The sequence below is a fragment of the Eublepharis macularius genome, chromosome 10, assembly GCF_028583425.1.
Source record: "Eublepharis macularius isolate TG4126 chromosome 10, MPM_Emac_v1.0, whole genome shotgun sequence".
Classification (NCBI taxonomy): domain Eukaryota; kingdom Metazoa; phylum Chordata; class Lepidosauria; order Squamata; family Eublepharidae; genus Eublepharis; species Eublepharis macularius.
Genome location: NC_072799.1, coordinates 10,664,894 through 10,686,051, shown reverse-complemented (window position 1 = coordinate 10,686,051; position 21,158 = coordinate 10,664,894). Strand labels below are relative to the sequence as shown.

The 21,158-nt window shown below is 46.6% G+C and overlaps 1 protein-coding gene across 1 annotated transcript in view; it reads left to right on the top strand.

Moving 5' to 3' along the window:
* The first annotated feature begins 1,061 nt into the window (after nt 1-1,061).
* Nucleotides 1,062-21,158, top strand: part of NPFFR2 (neuropeptide FF receptor 2) — a 57,596-nt gene continuing 37,499 nt past the window's right edge. The window contains exon 1 of the mRNA XM_054990264.1: nt 1,062-1,211. The gene's annotated coding sequence lies outside the window, so the exon portion shown is untranslated. The remainder of the gene's footprint in view (nt 1,212-21,158) is intronic.

The following is a 21,158-nucleotide window of genomic DNA, read 5'->3' as shown; positions in this document are numbered from 1 at the left end:
TTGGCAACCCTAAACTGAGTTGGAGCATGGACTCTATGGCATTATACTATGTTTAAGTTTCTCCCCCAACTCCCTAAATCTTCAGGCATTTCCCACCCTGGCATTGGCAACCCTATCAAAGGGTGGCATCTATAGCATTATACCACACTGGGGTCCCTCCCCTCTCCAGGCACCACCCGCTAATCTCCAGGAATATCCCAACCTAGAGTTGGCAACCCTATTGGTCAGAGTAAACACCTATAGGATTGGCCCATGTGGGTAAAGCCTCCACGGAGGGCATGCAGGATCTACAGTTGCCAATCCCCAGGTGTGACCTGGAGATCTACTGGAATCACAAATACAGAGCTCAGTTTCCCCTGGAGGAAATGGCTTCCTTGGAGGGTGGAACGCATGGCATCACACCCCTAGCCTTCTCAAGCTCTGCCCTCCCCTCCCTGGGCTCTGTACCTTAGGAAAAGTTGCCAACCTCCAGGTGGGACCTGGAGATCTCCTGGAATCTCAACTGCATTGGGTAAGAGCATGGAATAAAGGCCACTCTCTCTCTCTCTCTCTCTCTCTCTCTCTCTCTCTCTGTGTGTGTGTGTGTAGGCGGAGTACTTGGGAATTTCATGCATTTTGCAGGGGGTTGGACTAGATGACCCTACAGGCCCCTTCCAACCCTGTGATTCTATGAATCTATGATACAGAGACCAGTTCCCCTGGAGGAAACGGCTCCTCGGAGGGCGGAAGGCACGGCGTAATTCCTCTAGCCTCCCCAAGCTCTGTCCTCCCCAGGCTCTGCCCCCTTAGCTCCAGGAACGAAGCCCACCCCGAGCTGGCAATCCTACCAGGCTCTCGCGTTTCCCTCCACGACAATGAGGACTGCTGACTTCCGTCCTTTTGCAAAAGAGCTTGGAGCGCGTCAGGGAAGCGGCCGGGCTCCGGGCCCGGGGAGGGCGTGGCGGCGGCGGCCGGGTGCGGAGGCTGCGCGCTCCCGACCCGCCCCTCGTCGCCCGCCGCTCAAATGCCCGGGCGGGCAGCGCGCTGAGCGGAGCGCTCGCTTGGTTGGAGGCGCGCTTAGCGAGCCGGCTGGAGAGGAGGGCAGGCGGCCATGCGGCACGTGGAGCAGCCGGGGCCGCCGGAGGGCGGTGGGTGGCGCCGGGCCCCTCGCCGGCAGCGCTGCGCCCTCCGCTCCCGAGCCCTTCTGCCTCCGACAGCGCTGCCCTGAATCGGTAAGTGGGGACGGGCGGAGGGTCTGGGCAGCTTTATGGGCAGCTCGGAACCGCGACGGGAGGCTGCAGTGCCGGGCTCCAAGGAGGCTCGGGGGGTTGCCAACTCCGGTTTGGGAAATTCCGGGAGACTTGGCGGTAGCTCTGGGGGCGGGGAGGGCAGGGGGGGTTGCAGTGGCGTAGAGCCCACCCTCCAGAGCTGCCATTTTCTCCCGGGGAACTGATCTCTGCAGTCTGGAGAGCCCCAGGTCCCAGCCACCTGGAGGTTGGCAACCCTCCCCTCACCCCAATGTTTCCTCATCTCCCCCCTTGATTTTCTCAAAAGTGCTGGGGCTAAAAGCTCCTTCGGAAGACCGACAGCCCTTTTTTTCCATTCCCCGATGCGTGCCGAGGACGGCAAAACTGGCACTCTGCGCATGCACAGAGAGCTCTCGCCTTCTTTCCGAGGGCTCGGCGCTGAGATCTGGCATCGGTTAACAGGCGAGGTGAAGTGGGCTCCCATTGGCAGCCCAGTTCTCTTCACGTTTACTCCGGAGTAAGCCCGACAACACGGGGCTCCAATTACATACTCTTCTTAAAGGGGGATAAGGAGCAAGGTAAAGATGTTTTTTGCTTAAACTTGTTTAATGGATCTCTTGCGGCAGGCAAATCATTTTCAAATTCTTGTGCTGGGGAACCATGGGGTTCTATTCAGCCTGGAGAACCAAAGAGACCATTCGTGAGGTTCAAGATTCGGGTCCAGTAGCTCCTTGAAGACCAACTAGATCTCCAGGGTATGAGTTTTTGAGAGTTAAAGCTCCCTTCTTCAATGAGATTGTGATCCCCAAATATTAAGCCTTGACTCATGGAGCCATCCAGTTGGCACCAATTGGGGGAAAATGGTTTTGGCAAAGCACGGGTGCTTAAACAGGGAGTGGATCACAGGCTGAGTGTCAAGGAAACCATTCTAGGCATGGATGGGTGCTTCGATCCCTCCATCCCCAGCTCTGTGAACATCATGGGCAGCCCGGCCAGATGCATGTGTACATAAACGTAATTTCCACCGAGTTTAATTGTGCATAAAGTTGTGTCTTCATGCACAAATACAGCCGTCTTTTGCAGGAACAGAGGTGGTGGCCAGCCTGTCCACACAGCCTGGCATAGGCTACTGACATACGCCTTCTCAAAATCCCCTGAGCTCTGTCCAGGGGTGATTTACATTCATCATTCCACTAGCTTCTGCCAACCACCCCCTGACCGCTGCCAGCACAACCGATGGGCTTTTATGTAAGGACAGGTGTCTGCCCCAAGGAGATTACAGGCAACAGGACGGTTCAGAGTTCTTTAACATGGCACCATTAATCTGTTCCAACAAAAACCATTTTTGTGTCACTTTACAGGCGAACAGGTGTTTTGATGCTTAAGTTTTCATGGGCTATGGGTTTGGCATAAAAAAAATCTTTTGGACTTTAACAAGACTTGTGTGTGTATCAATTTTAGCAGTTGTGGGGAGGGACAGGGAAGCAGCAGAGAAAGACCAAAGTTGCAAGGGAAGGATTTTGAACAAAAGAATCTTGCCTTTGGCAACTGAAATTGCTCCCCTCTCTCCCATTTGCCCCAAATCTCTTCCTTCCTGGAAATGGATCTCTTGCTAGCCTATAGTGCAATCTTAAGCACGCTTTCCTGGGAGTAAGGCTATTGAACAAACTTCAGTAGGATTCTGAGCAGACCTGTTTAGGATTACTCTACAGATATAATAAGCAGACATGCCTTTTGCCTGCTCTCAGAACCAATGGCAAGTTGATATCCCTTCCCCCCGCCTTCTACTTCTGCCTTGTTAAAATCTCCTTTGCAAGATGGCTAGAAATAAAGAATCTAGGCTTGGTGAAATGAAATGAAATGAAATGAAATGAAATGAAGCTTTAGGGCAACTGTTTGCAGATCACCTTAAAGTGGGGTATAGTTTCTCAAAAGTTTGTGCTGCAGTGTTCACATACGTACTGTTTCCCAAACATCCATTGCGTCCCTGCCTAGCTTTACTTTTCAAATGGAAAATATATTGGCTTATGACTGGTTCTGGCAATCTAATTTATGAGCCAAGACCTTTGTTTAATGTAGTGTCCGCAAGAAGACTGTATGTGTTCGGAAACGGTCTTTGTACATGATTCCTTTTCAGACAGAGCCACTGAATGAAGTACGCATGGTATCCCTCCCCACCTTTTAGTAAACACATTTGATCTGCATACACTGAGGTTTGCTGAAGAGCTTGACCTTGTTTAAAGCAAAATATTAAAAACCACAACGGGAGCCTTTGAAGTAAGGCTTTCATCTTTGCTGAATGAACAACAAGCTGTCAGATATTAAAGAGAGTGCCTCTTGACAAAGGAATGGATTAAAAAATGATTGAATGTCTTAGATTCGAGCGATGGCAGTAGGCTGTCTAGTACGTTTTATCCCACCCTTTCCCCAAGGGGCTAAATGTGGTGTGCATACTTTTCCCTTCCCAATTTATCCTCACAACAATCTTGCGAGGTAGGTTAGGATTAGAGGAAAAGCATCTGGCTGAAGGTCACCCAGTGAACTTCATTGTATTCCTAGATCCTAGTCTTACATCCTAAATCTCTGAACCCTCCTGGCATGAATAGAAGATTCCATATTAAGTGGAGAAAACTTCCTCTAGGTAGTGGTTTAAGCTTATCTCAATTTTTTTTTTGTATGTGTGTATTTGTACAAAATAACATGTATATATTCTGTATGCGTAATTTAAATGTTGACTTACAGCACTCCTTATTTCAGGAATTTGGTTAAGGTTGCCAGGTTCAGGTTGCAAAATTCCGGGAGAATTTGGGGGTGGAGCCTGGAGGGGGCGGGGTTTGAAGAGGGGAGTGACCTCAGCAGGATATAATGCCGTACCATCCCCCCCACAAGGCAGCCAGTTTCTCCAGGGGAACTGAGCTCTATAGCCTGGAGATAAGTTTTAATTCCGGGAGATCTCCAGCTACCACCTGGAGGTGGCAACCCTAATTTGGGCTGCAACCCTGTGCACATTTACCTGGGACTAAGCTCCATTAACTAAAATGGGATTTACTTCTAAGTAAACATGCGTAGGATTGCGTTGTAATATTTCATAGGCAGGGTATTTTGGGGTGACCGCTCCAATGCATGTGTGTAACTGACAATTAATGTGTGTGTGTAATTTTTTAAAAATCACTTCCTTAAATGTTCCACTAAAAAAAAAAAGTCTCTCTCAATGAGCCTTAGTATTAAAGACCTTGCTGTGGGTATATGAATCTCCTTTTATTTTACGAATCTGCAGCTGGCTGCTCTTGGGTCAAATCTGACCCAAATGTAACTAACTTAGAGGTAGGACAACTTGTGTTGAGGGAGCAACTGTTTGTCAGCATGGGGTTGGCGGTATTTTGCTTGGTGGCAGCTAAACAGGGGAAGGCCCAGGAAAAAACTGAAAAAAATTGGGGGAGAAAAGTTTTCCAGGGGGATTACCGAAAAATAGCTTGCCTATGCAAGTTTTCCAGGGGAATTACTGAAAAATAGCCTGCCTATGAAATATTTTCACTTTTGGAATAAGGGAAATGCTTTTTAAGACAAGGTATTACTTATTAAAAACATACAGTGTGATAAAATTTATGTAAGTACCCTACTAGTTGCCCTGACTTAGCCCAAGTGAGCCTGACCTTTTGAGATCTAGAAGCTAAGCAGGGTTGGCCTTGGTTAGTAATTGGATGGGAGACCTCCAACAAAGGTTGCAGAGGCAGGCAACGGCAAACCACCTCTCTTAGGGCCAAGCTACAAGTGATGAATGACACTTGAATGGCAAGTGAACAGACTCGCATGTATTCCTCCCTGCTCACTTGTGCTCCACTTGTGCTCCACTTGATCACGGTCTGTTCACTTGCCGTTCAAATGTCATTTGTCACTTGTAGCTTGGCTCTAAGTCTCTTGCCATGAAAACCCTACCAGGGGTTGCTATAAGTCAACTTTGGGCCAAGCTACAAGTGACGAATGACACTTGCCTGGCAAGTGAATAGACTCAAGTGTATTCCTCCCTGTTCACTTGCCATTCACTTGCGTACCACTTGATCAAGCGGAGCACAAGTGAATGGCAAGTGAACAGGGAGGAATACACGTGAGTCTGTTCACTTGCCAGGCAAGTGTCATTCGTCACTTGTCGCTTGGCCCTTTGACTTGAGAGCACTCCCCATCACCAGCACACTTGTTAAGGAGAATTCCTATGTTTATTTTATTTACTTCTTTTGTCCCCTTCCTTTCTCCCAGTGGAGACCCAAAGCGGCTTACATCATTTCCCTCTACTCCATTTTATCCTCCCAACAATGCTGTGAAGTAGGTTAGGCCAAGAGAGTGTGGCTGGCCCAACGTCATCCAGTGAACTTTCATGGTAGAGGGGATTCGAACCGGAGTCTTTTGACTCCAAGTCTGACATTATGAACCACTACACAACACTGGCTCTCTGTGTATAGTGTAGATGTATACAACCTATTTTCAAAGGCATTTTTATTATTTAGATGTAAACAGTTCTAGCTATAGTGAATAGGCTGTAGTATGTTTGATAATAATCTATTATTACAGCATTGTTTTCAAGATTGTAACATTTCGCTTGGCAGTCCTCTCGCAACAGCATGGAATGCTGGTTTCTGTCCAAATAATATACTTCCATTTGTTCACTGCAAAATTGGTTTTCTCATTTCAACTTTCACCACCTTGCAGTCAACAAAAAACTAAAATGTGCTGAGGTCGCACAGAATGTAGCAATGTGCAATGCTCCCCCGCCCATCTCTTTCTCACTCAAGTATTAGGCGTATTTGCAGATTTTCTTACAGAAAATTAACAATACTTAAGTGGAGTTACATTGAAGTCAGTGGATTTAGGAGAGTATAATTCTGTTGAGGCTTGAGCTGTTAGGCATTTATGTTTTTAAATTCCCTAAATATGCCAAGCCAAATAGTACAGTGTTATAGGATAAGTAATTAATTAACTATGCGTTTTATGTTGTTAAAACAGTGGCATACATTTCGGTTTTATAGGGAAAAAACATGAGTATATTTCAGTCTTTCTGTTTCTCCTCTAAGCTCCATCATCATCTCTTGGCAACTTAGCAACTTCTGGAAATTTTGTGTCTCTAGCGGTGGCTGTTCCATTCCATCTTTGGCGGCCCTCTGTTCAAACTCGTGGCCGACAGGCGTCCTCAATGCACAATGTGTTTGAGTATGACTGAGAAATGGAGGACTGAATAGAACGTGTTGCTGAAGTCTTTCTCCAGCTGAGCTGCCAAGTTTGATTTAGTTCCAGCCACAAGAAAGCTGGCAGCGCTGACGAATGTGTCTGCTCCTCTATGGTTTCTGCTGATAGTAAAATGCTTGCTTATGTAACATGAAACGGCCATGTGGCTTCTGTCCAGCTTGTTGGCTAAACTCCTAATTGCTTTTAATGAGTTAGGACTTCTCTCCGAATTGCTCCGTTTGATGCGTTTTGAAAAGGCAATATAAGGGGAGATGTACAATGCAGAGTTTTTAATTCAATTACAGGGCCGTTGGCCAGATCCGGTAGGGCTGTTCTAGCATATCTGCGTCACATACACTCCATTCATCATTTCGATATGGCCTTTGCTGAGTCATAAACCTCTACTCTGCCTGCCAGTTGAGACTTGGTGAACCTTGGCTAGAATTATTTATGCCGAACCTGCTGCGGCTGTTCATAGACGACATGTCGGTTACTGGTTCGGTGGGACTTCAGTATGAAAGTTCTTCGGTTACTTTCCCCACGGATCCTTGGAACAGCTGTGTGAAATAGGCTGGGACAGAGTGCATGAAGAGAGCGCATGGTGCTCATAAACAAACAGCTGCCACGTGAAGGTTGCTTGCATTTGCTCCTTATGAAGACTGATTCAATATGGCAAGCGGTGTGCATGGGATTGCCAAATCCCAAGCTGGAGATAATGCTCACCTTTAAATGCACTGAACAAGCTGTGCATTCCACTCTGATCTTCCATTGATCTTCTCTTTTCACCTCCTTCTGTTTTTGTTTTGGTGCAGAATTAGGGTCCGCTAGCGATGGCAGGGAAGGGGCCAGCAGTGGGCTAGGATAACCGTTGCAGGAGTCATGTTTGCAGCTAGGCTGCAGTGGACAGACCCAGGGTCGGATCTACGGTTGCCAGCACCCAGGGCAACCGAAGACTGGTCACTCGTGTGCGCTCCCTGCACTGTGTGATGATGTCACTTCTATGATGTCATCATGCAGGGCAGCGCGAGCCGCCCCACGGCAAGCCAGCTGTCCCGGTGCACTGCGGAGCTGGCGGCAGCAGTGCGAGTGGCTGGGAGGTCACCTGCGCCATTCGCCTTCCCCGCAGGACAGGGGGCGCGCGGCAAGCCGCCGTCCCCTGTCCTGCGGGGCAGGCGAAAGGCAGTGCGGGGGGCTGGGCGGCCGGCTTGCTGTGCGCCCCCTATCCTGCGGGGCAGGCAAATGGTGCAGGTGGCCTCCCAGCCCCCCGTGCTGTCTTTCGCCTGCCCCGCAGGATGGGGCGTGCGGCAAGCGTGCCCCCTGTCCTGCCGCCCCCGCGCTTCTGGGGCTGGTATCTGCACCCGGCGCCCCCTCCTTGGCAGTGCCAGGGGCAGACTACCCCCCCTGCCCCCCTGTCGATCCGGCCCTGGACAGACCTCCTGCACCATTCATCTAAGATTTTTCAGGACTAATTTTGCTGTGCCACAGATGGAGAAGGCAGATGGGTAAAAAGACTGACGCTGGACTGTTTTCCCTTTCACTCAGTGGCTTGGCACATTTTTTTAAAAAATAGGCACCGTCTCCTAGTGAGGCTCTAGCAACACTAAATGCAGTCCTTCTGGGGATCTGATTTGTTTCCTATAGGCTGCTACAAAAGATTTGGTGAGCTACTCGTGGTGAATGGTTGGAAGCCAGCCCTGTGTCCCAGAACTCCCCCATGCAAATCCTGCTCTCGATCAGTTCTCGTACACCTGGTTCTGTGGTCATCTGTCTTCAGACAGCACTAACAGGTTATTGGATTACCTCAGTCAGTGCCCACCGAATTAACTATTACCTTTTTATCCTACCTTTCTTCCAAGGACCTTGAAACTGTGCACACATTTCTCCCCTCTTCTGTCATATACTCACAACCACCCTGTGAGGTAGGTTATATTGCAAGAGAGGGGCTGGCCCAGGGTGACCCAGGAAACTTACTTACTGGCTGCGTAGAGATTTGAGCAGTGGCCCCAGTTCAGAGCCACACTCAGCCGTGAAGTTTCCTTGGCCACTTTGGACCAGTCTTGGAACATTGGTACAAATCTATTATTACCTATTATCTCAGAAAGAAGAATAAGACATTTGCTGAAATAAAGCACAAATTTGCTGAGATAAGTCCTATTTCTGCCTTTCATTTGTAAACTGGCTATCTTTGTTATAGGTGTAGATCTGCACTCAGCCATGAAGCTTTCTGGGCCACCTTCAACCAGTCTTAGAACATTGGTCCAACTTTTGGACCAATCGTCTTGGACATTGGCCCCTGGTTCAGGTCCACACTCAACCACGAAGCTTCCTGGACCAGTCTTTGAACATTGGTCCAAATGTTGGTCCATTGGTCTTGGACCATTGGGCCCAGATGCAGATCCACACTCAGCCATGAAGCTTCCTGGGCCACCTTCAACCAGTCTTGAAACATTGGTCCAACTCCTGGACCATTTGTCTTGGACCATTGGCCCTCGGTTTAGATCCACATTCAGCCATGAAGTTTCCTGGACCAGTCTTGGAACATTGCTCCAACTCTTGGTCCATGGGTCCCGGACCATTGGTCCCAGGTGTAGATCCACACTCAGCTATGAAGCATCCTGGGCCAACTTGGACCAGTCTTTGAACATTGGTCCAAATCTTGGACCAGTTGGCTCCAGATTCAGATCCACACTCAGCCATGAAACTTAGTGGGGCACCTTGAATCAGTCCTGGAACATTGGTCCAAATTTTGCAGATGTAGATCCATTGGTCGCAGGTATAGATCCACACTCAGCCATGAAGCTTTCTGGGCTCCCCTGGACTAGTCTCTCTCTTCCTGTCTCCATCCCTCACAGGATTGTTCTGAGCATCAGATAGTATATGGAGTATAAGAAGAGGGGAGAAGTAGTTCCTTGGAAGAAAGCTGCTCTAGAAATCTGATAATTAATGGTAGGTAGTGCCCTGTGCAAGCACCAAGTCATTACTGACCCATGGAAGACGTTGCATCACAACGTTTTCTTGGCAGACTTTTTATGGGGTGGTTTGCCATTGCCTTCCCCAGTCATCTACACTATCCCCAGGAAACTGGGTACTCATTTTACTAACCCTCAGAAGGATGGAAGGCTGAGTCAACCTTGAGCAGGCTACCTGAATGAACCCGGCTTCCGCCAGGATCGAACTCAGGTCATCATGAGCAGAGTTTGGGCTGTAGTGCTGCAGCTTACTGCTCTGTGCCACAGGGCTGATAATTAATGATAAGACTTCAATTGTCTCCTTCTCCCAGCACATACCTCTTAATGGGACTGTCAAGAGGCGCAGCATCCAGTGCTCTTAGGAACTTGGGCGGCAATGTGTCTCTGTGCATTTCGTCCACAAAAATACATTTTCATCGCTATTCCCTGACCTCCTCCCAACAGATGTGATCAACAGACACAAGCCCCAGTTTGACACCTTAGCTTAAATTCAAGGTTCTGAAACGGAAATCCGTATCTGCCACAGGGCACTCTAGAAACATTTACTATTGGTGAGAAGCAGGCAAGCAACGGTATCACCTCCACTGATTGCATGTGGAAGAAGGGGTGAAAATGTTGTGTGAAGGAAGCCGTCCTGTGTCCCCAGGCTTTGCCAGCTCCTCAAGCAGCCAGGCTGCAGTTCTTGTATCTAAGGGCAGCTTTTAATTACCTGATAGTTTCACTTCCAGCTGTTAATTACTTGATACTTTTATTTCAAGACATAAGAGACGAAAGTCCTTATGTTAGCAGGACTCTGTTGAGACTTGGATAATTATTTTTGAGCTGCGCAGGTATATAAGAAGAGCCCTGTGGTCCGTTGTGTCCAGGATCCTGTCTCACATAGTGGCCAAGTATAATAACAATGAGGAAAAGTGGTCCCCAATACACACTGAACAAAGGAGGACATTCCTAAGAGACCACTAATACAATAATGAAGATTGTCTCAGTATAAATAAATACAACGTATAGGTCAAACCAAGTATAGCAATATTTTGGTCAAAATATATGTAATGATGTAATATCCTTCTACTACAATTGAGCAATGGTTTGTTCATATCACAAGCAGAGCCTTTGGAGAAATCGCATTATTGGTCAATTGTCACAACATCACAATGTCCCTTTCAGGTAAGTATCAGTCTTCAGGTAATCAATCTTCTGCCCAAAAGATTTGGGAATTTTTCCTCCAGGAGCATACTGCCAACTGCCCAGGAGATTTGGGAATTTTTCCTCCTGGAGTATACTGCCAACTGCCCAGGAGATTTGGGAATTTTTCCTCCTGGAGCATATTGCCAACTGCCCAGGAGATTTGGGAATTTTTCCTCCTGGAGCATACTGCCAACTGCCCAAAAGATTTGGGAATTTTTTCCTGGAGCATATTGCCAACTGCCCAGGAGATTTGGGAATTTTTCCTCCTGGAGCATACTGCCAACTGCCCAGGAGATTTGGGAATTTTTCCTCCTGGAGTATACTGCCAACTGCCCAAGAGATTTGGGAATTTTTCCTCCTGGAGCATACTGCCAACTGCCCAGGAGTTGGGAATTTTTCCTCCTGGAGTATACTGCCAACTGCCCAGGAGATTTGGGAATTTTTCCTCCTGGAGCATACTGCCAACTGCCCAGGAGTTGGGAATTTTTCTTCCTGGAGCATACTCACCCATCGTTGGATGTCAGCAGCAATCCTGCCTAAAAACAGAAAAACATATCAAAGAGACAATTATTGAAATCAACAGATGATCGATACTTACGTGAAAGGGACATTGTGACAATTCACATAGTGGTCAACCCGGAGGGCCAACAACTGTGCATGGAGGTGGGCCTTCCCCTGATGTTGCGTCCCGGCACTGGTTTATTGCTTCGGAATGTGAATGTTCCTTTTAGTCAGCATGGCTCGTAGCCACTATCCTCCATGAATCTGTTTAATCCCCCTTTTAAAAGGCTGGTGAACAAGAGTCTGATAAGAGACTCCTTATCTGGAGGCTGATAAGAGGCAGCACTGAAAATGGAGACTGAAACTTATCTGGCTTTGATATAATGATTCTCGTTGTGGAGGCATAAATTGTTTTCTCTGCAGCGCCTTGTTAGCTGCAATGCTCTTATCCGCAGGGGGGTGATCTGGAGAAATCTGATTATCTTCAGAAATATAGCATATGAGGTTTGGGTTTTATGTTTTATTCCATTTCCTGCCTGGCCTTTTTATGTCCATGGTTACAAATGAATGAGATTGAGCAGCTGCAGAGAGCCAGTGTGATGTAGAGTTTAGAGTGCTGAGGAACCGGAGGAAATCCAGGTTCAAATCACTACTCTGCTGTAGGGTTGCTAACTCTGCCTTGGGAATTCCTGGAGACTTGGTGAGGTGCTTAGGGAGGGCGGAGTTTGGGGAGCTCAGCGAGTATGTGGTGTCACTCTAGGATTTCCATTTCTCCTCAACTCCGTGGTATACCATAGAGTCTCCCCTTCAAAGTGTCCATTTCCTCCAGTGGAACTGATCTCTGTAGTCTGGAGGTCAGTTGTAAATCTGGTAGAATTCTAGGCCACACATAGTTGGGGTTGGCAGCCCTGCTCTGCCGTGGAGCGTGCTTGTATCTGTTTCAACCATTCTGTCTTGAATTCATTTAATAGGGTTGTTGTGAGCAATGTTGTGAAGATAAAATGGCCATATATGGCAATGAAAAATGGGATAAAAATCTAACAGCTTAATAAAACGACATCCTTAGGTTTTACTGTTTTTTTTTAAAAAATATCAGTAATTATTTTAAATACAGTCTTTGGATTGTCTCTTTATGGTAGGAATCAAGAATTGCCCGAGATAAATCCAACTTTTGTTGGCAGCCCATTTTGCAGAAGGGGAGGGTAGCCTATCCTACTACGCTCTATTGTATTTTGCTGGCCAGCATCTTCCAGGGTTGTAAGGACTGCTTCAATCTTTACAAAATTAGTGCGGGGAGGAAACTTCTGGGTAGGCATTTGTCTGCAGATTCTACTTCTTTTTAGTCTTAGAGCCAAGCTACAAGTGAGGAATTATGCTTGCCTGACAAGTGAACAGACTCACGTGTATTCCTCCCTGTTCACTTGCCATTCACTTGCTCTCCACTTGATCAAGTGGAGCACAAGTGAATGGCAAGAATACATGTGAGTCTGTTCACTTGCCAGGCAAGTGTAATTCCTCACTTGTAGCTTGGCTCTTAGTGAGAAAGGTGGGCTATACATGACGTAAATAAATAAATAAATATTTTATTTCCACACCGCTGTACAAGCACACACATTTGTCACTTACAGGTTCCCCCCTTTCTTTATTCTGTAACCTGCATAGTTTGCAAGTTCTTCTAATTCAGCCATTCTGGTCCTACTACATTATTTACTGGATGTCTCATGCTGTATGATTGTTTTTTAAAATTTTGTAATTTGTCTTGAGACTCAGCTAGAAAAGCAGCTATAAAGTAAACAAATACAGGTTACAACTGCACTCCAGTGCACGTGGACACTAGTTAAATTCGCATGTAAAGAGGAGTGTGAAATTGCATCAAGATTTCACGTTGCTTTGTGCACTACTCATTTGTAACCTTTAAGCAGGGGAGGGGGAGTCCCAAGATGCAGTCCATACGTCATGGGCAACTTCCAAAATCAGTTTTAGAAATTCTTCAATTTTAAGTCGAAGACACATGCCATAGAATATGGGCAAAATAAACCATAGAGGGAAAAGGAGAAACAAAAGGGAATGGAAAAACAAAAAGTCTGACCATTGCTTTTTTCTCTGTTTTCCTATCTCAGGAACTTTGCAACCGTAGATTTCAAGAAGAGTCTGGTATGTCGAACGCCCACCCAAGTTTTGGGATATATACTTAGCTATATGCATGGCCAACTAGATCCTAGTTGTATAACTGACAGTTGCAGGTTTCAGATCACCTGTTGTGGAAGCAGGGATTTAGATACAAAATCATGTTGTGTTTTTTTTTTAAAGCCAGATAGATTGGACTACTTACAAACATACGGATCTGCCTTATAACAAGTCAGCTCATTGGCCCATCTAAGTTAGTGTTGTCTATTCTGATTGGCCGTGTTTCTCCAAAGAACAGTTTTCCCCCAACACTTTATATCCAGAATCCTCTAACTGGAGGTGACAAGACTGAACACTGAACCTTCTGCGTACAGATCAGTCGCTCTATCAGAGAGTGATGGAACTCTATAGGGAGGGTTCACAGCTCAGTGATAGACCACTGGCTTTGCATGCAGAAGTTTCCATGTTGGGACCCAGTCTTCTCCAGAAAAGGGATCTCAGGTTGCAAGTACTGAGCAAGACCTTCCTTTGCCTAAGACACTGGAGAGCCACCCCCAAACACAGGCGACCATATTGAGCTAGGTGAACCAGTAGTATTAGGCAGCTTAATATCTGAAGAAGTGAGCTCTGGTTCATGAAAGCTCATACCCTACCACAAATTTTGTTAGCCTTATAGGTGCTACTGGACTCTTGCTCTTTCTGCTGCTACAGACAAACGCTGCTACCTGTCTTGAGCTTGTAGCTTAATATACTCGTGTAGGCAGGGCTCATTTTGAGGGGGAACGTGCAGGAACGCAGTTCCGGTAGTTCCCCAAAGAGGTCACATGTCAGGTGGCCCCACCCACCTGGCTCTTAGCCATTTTGGGCCCGTTTCAGCCTGGATTGGGGCCGAAATGGCCCAGATTGGGCCTCTGATGGGTGGAGGATCACTCTCCCACTCAGCAGCAGCCCGATCCTGACCATTTTGGGCCCCTTTTCAGCCATTTTCAGCCCCTTTTTGCCATTTTGGGCCCAATTTTTGCCCTAAATGGCCAGGATTGGGTCCAAAACAGCCAGGATAGGTGATGTCAGGGGGTGTGGCATATGCAAATCAGCTATGCCAATGGCACACTTCCAGTGATGGCAAGGGGCGTGGCATATGCTAATGAGTTATGCTAATGAGCTATGCTAATGAGTTCCTCCAGCTCTTTTTCTACGAAATGACCCCTGCATGTAGGTCAGATTGGTCGATAGGTATTGGTGATGGAACCTCTGTGTTCATAGGCAGTCTCTCTCTCTGGCCATCAGGTGGTGGTGGAAAGTGCCATCAAGTCATAGCTGACCTATGGCAACCCCTGCTGAGTTTTTCAAGGCAAGAGACTAAGAGAGGTGGTTCTGCCATTGCCTGGCTCTGCATAGCAACCCTGGTCTTCTTTGGAGGTTTCCCATCCGATTACTAAACAAGGCCAGTCCTACTTAGCTTCTGAGATCGGATGAGTTCGGACTTGCCTGGGCTACTCAGGCTAGGGCGAATATCAGACGCTGGAGATCAAAAGCAAAGGACTTAAATGGCCTGCTTGTGGACTTCTAGGGAGCATCAGATATTGCTGGAAAGAGCATGCAGGAACAGATGGACTTGCGCAAATCTCCTCTTCCGAACGATATCACAATTGTGACAGTGTGAACTCTACACAAAAAAGCTTGTGCCAAGAAATGCAGCATCTGGAAGGTGTAGAAACTGGCTTCTTTTGCAGAATTTAAAGTATAGCACGGCACTGCGAGCCTGCTTTTCTCATGAAGGAAAAAGTCAAAGTTATATAAGACCCGGAAAAAACTCCTTTGGCATCTGCAGCGTCCACATACTTTCAAGTTCAAGCTTGCAACCTGAAAGGCTAGAAATGTTTATTTTAAAAAATTGAACTCAGGACTCTGGGGGTGGGGTGCTGAACCTTTCATAAAATGCTGGATTATTTATTTTTTATTTATTTATTTATGTCATTTATAGTTTGCCTTTCTCACTGAGACTCGAGGTGGATTACACAGTACGAGATTAGTACAATCAGTATCAAGTACATTTCAATACCGTATCAAGGACATTTCATAAGCAAGAGCATAGGGTAAATTGATGCAGGTTTAAAAGACATAGTATTAGCAAGAATCCAATACAGAGTAGGAAAAAATACTGAAGCAGAACATAATCAATTCTAGGACTAACATTAGACAACATGGAGCACTGGTGGTACATAGGAGTACATATTTAAAGCAGCAGATAATATGTAAGGCAATATAGTGATGAAGTCTCTGGTCCCTAACTCATTAGTGAAGCATCTTCCCTACAATACAGCCCTCTCATTTGAGTAAAAAGCCTTTTTGAATAATTCGGTTTTGCATCGTTTATGAAAAGCCAGGACAGTGGGGGCTCTTCAGGCAGGTCATTCCACAGGATAGGGGCCACCACAGAGAAAGCCCGTGTACGGGCTGCTGCTGACTTCACCTGTGTGCAGCCTGGCACCTCCAGGAGACCCTGTTCAGATAAGCGAAGCTGCCATGGAGGAATATAGGGAGGGAGGCTGTCTTGTAGGTATGCTGGACCAAAGCCATGAAGAGCTTTGTATGTAATAACTAATACCTTGAACTGAGCATGGTAACTGATGGGTAGCCAATGGAGCGACTGCAGGATGGGAGTGATGTTCATGCTCCTGCTTGCTCCTGATAACAGTCGAGCTGCAGCATTTTTCACTAATTGGAACCTCCTAGTTAGCTTAGATGGGAGACCTATGTATAGTGCATTACAATAGTCAAGCCTTGATGTTACCATAGCATGGATCCAAGTGGCCAGGTCAGCCGGGTCAAGATATGAAGCCATCTTCCAGGCTAGAGTGAGATTGTAGTAAGCATTCAAGGAATGTTGGTATGAAATTAGGAAGTATCTTGTGGAGAATCTGTCAGTGGCTGCTAAACTTGAAATAGCTAAAACGGGACAACTAATACAGTGGACTCGTTTAAGAAAGCTTGAGTGGTTGCTGAAAAGGATAATTGGTTTAGTATGTCTTTAAAATGGAATCAGGAAGAGATTTATTGCTAAGATGGGTTCCATTTATGAAATGTTAGAATTAGAAGAGCGCTTCTTTATGCTTGGTAATGTGAGAGTTCATGATGAGAAAGAACACATCACAACAAAATTGTGGATTGCTGCTTACGATTAGCCACAATTTTGTATATGGAGAGAATTTCTTTGTGTACAGAGTGGATCCGCTTGCAATTTGCAGTGGTTCAGCCCTCCCGTAAGTAGCAGGAAGGAATGCATATTCTGGCTCCTTGTTTATCCAAACCTTTGCTGACTCCCTTCGATCAGATCTTAGATTGTAAGCTCCTCAAGGAACATCAGAGACCCTCCTTCTTATCCCCTGTAAATTTTGTCTCTTTGTTGGTACTAAAGCACCACTGACAATGGAGGTGGACCCACTGAACAAGGGCGAAACCAGACAAACCTTTGGAAGATCTTTGACTGAATGACCACTGGTCTTCTTTTGCTAAACAGCAACTGGGTAGGCCAGCCCCTGATTTTGACTTGGGGCAGGGGGTTAAACCCTTCCTCTCTCATTGTGTTTCCTGCCACATCTGCCCCTCTCTGGACCAAACAGTGGCTAGTAGTGGATTTTAGATGGTGGAAAAATGATCCACTGTTATTAAACCCACTGTTCTCTGGCACGCTAAACTGAATGGGGGGCAGGAGGCATGTCTAAAATGGACAAGAAGAGAATGATATAAGCTGCTTTGGGTCCCGCTGAGGAGGAAGGTGGGGTAAAAATGAAGTTAAAATAATAAAAATACCATAAAAATTCCCTAGAGATCCAGTTTGGTGTAGTGGTTAAGAGCGCAGGACTCTAATCTGGAGAACCGGGTTTGATTCCTCACTCCTCCACTTGAAGCCAGCTGGGTGACCTTGGGCTAGTCACAGCTCTCTCAGAGCTCTCTCAGCCCCACCCACCTCACAGGGTAGTTATTGTTGTGGGGATAACAATAACATACTTTGTAAACTGCTCTGAGTGGGCATTGTCCTGAAGGACGCTATATAAATCAAATGTTGTTGTTGTTATCTAGTCTATGACATTTCTACTCTTCCATTTCCCTGTGGAGCTCAGGGTGCCCCCCCCATTTAGCTTAACAGCCCTGTGAGGTGGGTTATAAATAAAAAAGAGACTAGAGTGACAGGCCAAAGGTCACCTAGTGAGCTTCAAAACAAGAGCTGGAATTTGAACTCAGGCCTCTGAGATCCTAGTCCAACACTAACTAAACTGCGCTGGCACTCTCATGAATCTTTTGACGTCCCTTCTGTTTGACCCTGAGAACTAAATTAGGCTTGCCAAACTGCCCACTGACAACTTCCTGTTCCTACCAGCTCTCCCCCAGAGCCAAGCTACAAGTGACGCCTGACACAGGCTGAACACTTGTCAGCTTCCCTCATGTTTTGATGGGAAATGTAGGCATCCTGGTCTTGCAGCTGTAATGGAGAGCCAAGCTGTAAAACCAGGATGCCTACATTTCCCATCAAAACATGAGGGAAGCTGACAAGTGTCCAACCTGTGTCAGGCGTCACTTGTAGCTTGGTTCTCAATCTGCTCACTTTCACAGCAGGAGAAAACAGGAAAGGCCAGCAGGGAGAAAAGGCACGGGAATGGGGTTGGCTCGATGACATCACTTCCTGGGAATGATGTCATCGCACTGCCCCGAGAGTGCTCCCACACTTTGCAGTGGGCCAATTTGAACCCCAAACAGGCCGAATTGGGCCGGGCCCCTTCTCCTCCCACCACGAGGATAAGGGGACCTGGCAACCTCATGGCTGGAGCCAGGTGTATGCATGAATCCCCTCTGCAAACCCATTTCAACGTTCTTGTTTAATTTTTATTTGCATTTTTTTAAAGCTCAGTGAGCTTTGTTTGGTCGAGGCAAAAATACATGCAATCAAATAAAGGCTCGAGGGCCTGTAATTGGATATACCTAAAATCAAATGGCTTTGACATTACACTGGAATTTCTTCTGCTTTTTCTTTTTCTTTTTTTTTTGCATTTGGCATCGTCTGCCTCACGGTGAGCAGAGTTTAACCACCTGTGGTCTGCAACTCAGATGGGTTGGTCAGTCAGTCGGTTAGTCGGTCTCTCTCTCTCTCTCTCTCTCTCTCTCTGTAGCAGTACAAAAAAGCAAGAGTCCAGTAGCACCTATAAGACTAACAAAATATGTGGTAGGGTGTGAGCTTTCGTGAGTCAGAGCTCACTTCTTCAGAGGCAGGCAATGGCAAACCACTTCTGAATAACTGAAGAAGTGAGCTGTGACTCACGAAAGCTCACACCCTACCACATATTTTGTTAGTCTTATAGGTGCTACTGGACTCTTGCTCTTCTTCACTGCTACAGACAGACTAACACGGCCACCCATCTTGATCTCTGTGTGTGTGTCCCTCTTTCCCCCCTTTGTGTGTGTGTGTGTGTGTGTGTGTGTATGCCCTGACCTGGATGGCTAGCCTGCTCTCATCAGCTCTCAGAAGCTCAGCAGAGTTGACCCTGGTTAGTAATTGCGTGGGAGACCAACAAGAAAGTCCAGGGTCGCTTAGCAGAGGCAGGCAATGGCAAACTGCTTCTGAACATCTCTTGCCGTGAAATCCCTAATGGGACTCACTTTCACCATAAGTTGGCTGCAACTTGATGGCACCTTCTGCCACCATTTGTATATGTCTGTGTGTTCTCTCTCTCTTCCCCAAATGGTAACCTTCATTAAAGCAAAGAAAAGCTGTCATTTCTTTTTTTATTGCCCCTTTTATGGCTACCTTTTAACTTCAGGCAGCCTGATGAACATGGGATCCAGAGCACAAAAAGAAATATATCTCTGTTTGGTTTAAGGATGTTTCGTAGCTTCCTAGCACATTTATAGAAGGCAGAAATAATCCACGCCAGATGCTGAAATGCTACATTCTAACTCAGCCAAGCCATTCCAGAAATCTGTGCATTTGTTATCAATTCAAGAAAAAGTTTTGGGATGGTGAATATTTGGAGGAAATGAGGTATACGCTCCTCCCTCCCATTTAAGCAATGGGGGGAACTGAGATTAGTCTCCTATGCGGTGGGAAATGACTCTGTCTTTGTTTGGATGAATATCCTTCTCTTTCAAAATGATTCTGCAACCGTCTTTGTTATCAGATGGCTCCAGCAGTGGCATTTACAGGTTTAAAAGTACCTATGACTGAATGATGTCATGGTTCAGTGATTGTCTTGTAGAGTCCGAAAGTGGGCTTAATCATTTCAGAGATTCGCAGTGAGTCCCTTTCTGGCACGATCCCATTTGTTAACATGATTCACCTGCTGGGTTCTCTGCCGCCTCTAAATGAAGGTAAGTCGGAGTCTGTCTACAGGAGATGTCTGACTAGAGATGGACACGAACAGCAATGCGAACAAAAAAAAGCCACGAACAGCCCAGTCTTGGGCCCTTTTCACACTACTTACTTGCTTCCGGGACATTGTGAAACGTAATGCAAAAACCACAGAAGATAGTGTCTTCTCACGAGAGTTTTGCGCAATGTCACGTGAGTTTTGCACGACATCGCACAAAACTCTCGCGAGAAGACGCTATCTTCTGCGGGTTTTGCGCTACGTTTTGCCATGTCCCGGAAGCAAGTAAGTAGTGTGGAAAGGGCCCTGCTGTTTGTGAACAAGCTGTTCGTGAGGCCCCATTCTAAACGAACAGGTGGTCGTTGCAAGCCTCGTTCGTTGCTGTTTGTCAAGCCAGACAGTCTGGAACCTGCAATCAATTCCCTTGGCAACTTAAGCAGGGATTGTCTGAACTCTGCCTGAACTCCTGCTGTTGCCCTGGAAACTCCAATCTAAGCCCAATTTAGCTTGATAGGCAGGTCTTCCTTCCAAGTGTGGAGCTCCAAATTTGTTACAAGGGAGGCTCTGGTTTTGCAGACAGTGGAGAGGGAGAGACAGTTTCCGTTGGCATTTTGATAGAGTGCATTGGAGCTTGAATTTTCTTTGTGTGTGGTGGGATAGGGATCTACCCCTTCAAGTTCCAGGGCTGCTGCCAGGCTCTGGGGTCAAGCTATTATTTATTATTGGTACCTTTCCTGCTGCCTGTTCAGGTAGCGTTTCTGGGAGTGGTGCAGTAGGGATCTTGACTTGGATGATGGCTGGAGGAGAGCCTGCTGGCCCCCACGAACAGCCAACCACGAACATGTTCGTGAACAGGGCCATGTTCATGGTTGTTCGTGAGTCCCTGTTCATGGATGGCAATGAACATCATGTTTGGGAGTTTTTTTCTGTTCATGCCCATCTCTACATCTGACATGTGAAGAACACATGCCGGGAAATGCAATGTTAGCTGGGAAGGGTAGTTTAAAAAGACAGAGCTGACTGCAAGGCAAAGACTTAGCTATACACTGGAGTTGTGTGAAGGGGCTGTGAAATTCCAGAAGGGAAACTTCAGCCCCTTATAACCTCTCCAGGTCCAAGCCTGGCTCTGGAAGGCAGCTCCAGCCCGTTTCCATTCCTCGCAGCCCTCTGGTTGCAATCCCACACAGTTTTAGACAGGAGAGGTAAAATTGACAGAGCCTTCAGGGAGGCGAAGATGAAATTAACAAACCTTCTGAGGAGCGATCTCTGTCAGCTCTGTCTTTTTAAACTGTGCTTCCCGGCTAAAATTGCATCTCCCTACACTTGACGAACACGTGCCGAGGCGTCTCATGTAGAGGGACGCTCAGAAGGGGCACGCAAGAACACTTCACAACATAAGGGATTTCTGTATGCATGTTGGCTATAATATATCTTAACTGCTGCCCAATTAAAGCCACAAGCACTCTGTAAAATTACACACCTGTAACAGACAACAAAACTGAATTTGCTCTCCTTGGAAAGAGGGCTGGTTTAAATGTCCAGATGGATCTAATGGCCTGAATAAGTCATTT